The sequence below is a fragment of the Triticum dicoccoides genome, chromosome 6A (genome assembly GCF_002162155.2).
Source record: "Triticum dicoccoides isolate Atlit2015 ecotype Zavitan chromosome 6A, WEW_v2.0, whole genome shotgun sequence".
Classification (NCBI taxonomy): Eukaryota; Viridiplantae; Streptophyta; class Magnoliopsida; order Poales; family Poaceae; genus Triticum; species Triticum dicoccoides.
The window spans coordinates 584217476-584221169 of NC_041390.1; the positions used below are offsets into that span (position 1 = coordinate 584217476).

Genomic DNA, 3694 nt, shown 5'->3' on the forward strand with positions numbered 1-3694 from the left:
TACTTGCGAGTTTACTACAATAGAAAAAAAACATTAATCTAACAAACTGCCCTCGCGTGTTCTTCTGTGTACATACTCATTGCAGTACATTTAAGGACATCAAAAGTTCATTCTCAATTGAAATCTCAACACAAAGCCCAACTCATTTAGGTTGCAAAAGTTACACCAAATAGAGAGCAAAAGTTTTTCTTTGGCTGCTGTCAAGGTTGATCGATCACATGCCAAATTAAACAGGCAGCCACACGTACTGATACATACATATGCACTAGCGAGAATACTCCCTACAATAAGAGCTGGTATGATTGAGACATGACCTACTAAGGTTGTGTCTCCGGTCGACATAGAGTACAAGATACTCGTCAAGTTGTAGGGTCCGGCAGCAGGAATTAAACCCAGGGTTACAATGAAGATGAACTTGTGCTTGGGTTCGGTCCTCCCATGTTTCTTCTTGTTGTTGATATGATAGATGTTGAACCCACAAGTTTGCTGATGATAGCAGCCCAGGTATATCGAGCCGGCAGAAATGGAGGGGAATGTCTCCGTGGAGATGTGCAAGCAGTGCGTCAGGCCAAGAAACACCACATGCCGGCCAAGGCTCGTCACGGGGACCAGCCTCCGGCGGGCGATGTCCACCTTCAACACCTCAATGCGGCCGGTAATGCTGCCCACTGTGTAAGCCTCAACGTTGCCGAAGCGCTCCATGCCTCTCTAGTACTGCACCATCAGCATCCTCCCACAGGTGCCACGAACCAGGAATGACATTATGTGATTGTTCCAAATGTAGTCTTTCTTGGCATTGCGGCACTGGTTAACCACCTTCACCAGCCGGGGTATCAGCTGCAGCTCAAGGAGGTAGACCGAACCCTCTGGCGAGCTGATGTAGCAGCGTCCTCCCAGGATAGCAATGAGTAGAATAGTACCTTGCAACGCTCGTCATAAAAGGAGTGGGAGACAAGGCCTGAGCTGACCAGCGTCCCGGTGCCTTGTGGGCTAGTGCTTCGTCTTCTCGTCCCCTCCCGAAGCTTCCAAGGTCTCTTATTGCCAGAAAAAAAATCTTCAAAAAGTTTCGTGGCATTTGGGCTTCGTCCTGCAAAGTAAAAAACAAGAAAAAAAATGGCAACTGGCACCGGGCATTAAGTTAGTAGGTTAGTCCCAGAAAAAGATATATTATTGCTTGTAAATGTATATAAAACATTCAAGATTGATACTATAATACTCCCTCCATTCCAAAATGTAGTGCGCCCGCGCTTCCCGAGGACCAACTTTGACCGTAAATTTAACCAACAAGACCAACTGCGGCGGAAGAAAAAATTATATAATTGAAAACTTCTTTCGAATACGAACTCACTGATATAATTTTTGCTCCCGCCGCAATCGGTCTTGGTAGTTAAATTTACGGTCAAAGTTGAAGCACGTAGATAGAGGAAGCACTACATTGTGGAATGGAGGGAGTAGCATAAAACAATAAAAATTACAGATACATTGGAAACATATCTTTTTTTTAAATCACTTCCGCACTTTATTAAGCTAAACCAGGAAGTTCATCAGACATAATACTAAGAATAGAGTCTGGGGGAGAAAACTCCCACGAAACCGAAACGCTATTACAAAAACCGAATCGAGCAATCTCATGCGCCGCTTTATTTGCCTCCCTCTTCACCCACGTAGCTTTGAACTCCCCCAAGTTTTTGGCCATCCCCTTGATTTCTTCCACCGTGATGCCTACGGAGGACAGATTTCGGTCTTGCTCATTCAACATTTTGGCCACGTTCTGACAGTCGGTCTCCAGATGGAGTTTGGGCACACCTTGTTGCAAAGCTAGTGCCACCGCCCGCTTACACGCTTGCAGTTCGGCCACCTCTGCCGATGTGATCTCAGGTAGAAATACCGCATCCGCACCACAGAATGCTCCATCTTCATCTCTGAACACCACTCCACTCCCTCCTCCTTGCCTCGACCGAGACATAGCACCATCGACATTGGCCTTAAGCCAGCCCGACGCCGGTGGTTCCCATCTTACACGCTGAGTAGGTGAAGTCGTTCGTTGTGGCCGCCCCCTCACATTCTTACATTCCTCCATGAGCGCTGCAACTCTCTTTGCTACCAAGTTGGCCTCCTCAATTCTTTTCCCTTCCCTAGTGTCATTCCTAGCCAGCCATATAGCATATAACCCTTGCACCATAGCTGCCTTGTCGTCCTCCGAAGCCTCTGACAGCCATTGTAGCAACCATGATGCGACTGAACTCTGGGTGCACGTCGAGCGAGGTGGGGTTGCCACCCTCACACCCAATACCGAGCTCAGCTCCTTCCAAAACAGCATAGAGTGATAGCACCCCCAAAATCTATGGTACACTGTTTCTTCACGTCCACACGCTGGGCAAAAAACACCTGGCTTGATCTGTCTTCGCAGAAGTTCTGAACCCACCGCCAAGCCGTTCTTGATCAGCCGCCACACATGAATTAACGCCTTCCCCGGCGCATCTGTACCCCATAACGCTAGCCAACTTCAGTGATTCACCGCATTAGATGACGAGCCCGGCTGTCCAGTACTCGCCCTCTTCTTCTCCATGCATAAGTGATAAGCTGACCTAACCGAGAAAATCCCATTCTTCGTAAAATTCCAGGCAAGTATGTCCTCAGTACCCATTCCTCCCACACATATCTGCATTATATCCTGTACGTCATCCCCTGGAAACATCGCTTCTAACTTATTTCGATCCCACCCTGAGGCTGTATCATTTAGCAAGTCACTCACCCTCGTCCTCCCAGCCACATACACCTGGCCCAGTGGCCGTAAGTTGCCGTTCCGAGGGATCCAATTATCATGATGGATCCGGATTGAAGACCCATCACCCACCCGCCATATCAGACCATCCAAGAGCAAGTTTCGGCCATGCAAAATACTCCTGAACGTATATGACGCACCACCGGGGCAGGTTGCATTAAGGATAGAACCATGCTCATAGTAGCGCGCTTTGAGGACTCGAGCACAAAGAGAAGAAGGGACCTGAAGTAGTCTCCATGCCTGCTTAGCAAGTGAGGCCTGGTTAAACGCTTCCATATCACGAAATCCCATCCCTCCCTCCTGCTTACTGACACACATTTTCTTTCAAGCAATCCAGTGGACCTTTTTCTCACCATTGTCTTCACCCCACCAAAAGTTAGAAGAGATAGATGTCAGGTTCCCGCACAATTTTTTGGTGAGCTGAAAGCAACTCATGGTGAATGTTGGGGTAGACTGGAGCCCCGATTTTACCAAAACCTCCCGCGCCTTCTTAGATAGTCCTTGCCCCTTCCACCCCGTGACCTTCCCCTTAGCACTCTCCCGCGCGTATTTAAAAGTTCCTTCCTTGGATCTTCCCACAGCCGTGGGCAGCCCCAAATATTTCTCGCTTAGGGCCTCGGACGTAATCCCGATCACTGCCTTTAGATGTTCTTTTGAATCATCGGTGCTTCCTTTGCCAAAGTAAATGGACGATTTCTGCAAATTTACTTTCTGTCCCGATGCCACCTCATATTCCCCAAGGATTTCTTTAAGGACCAGGAGATTACTGTCCGATCCTTCAAGAAACACAATGCTATCATCCGCAAAAAGGAGGTGGGTGACCATGGGGCCACTGCTCCCAAAAGACACCCCCTTAATGTCGCCGGATCGCTGTGCATTCTTTAGCAGTGCCGAGAAACCCTCCACCCA

The 3694-nt window shown here is 48.3% G+C and overlaps 1 pseudogene; it reads right to left on the bottom strand.

The window, feature by feature from the left end:
- Positions 1 to 265: 265 nt before the first annotated feature.
- Positions 266 to 729, bottom strand: LOC119319376 (annotated as a pseudogene).
- Between the last annotated feature and the right edge of the window lie 2965 nt (positions 730 to 3694).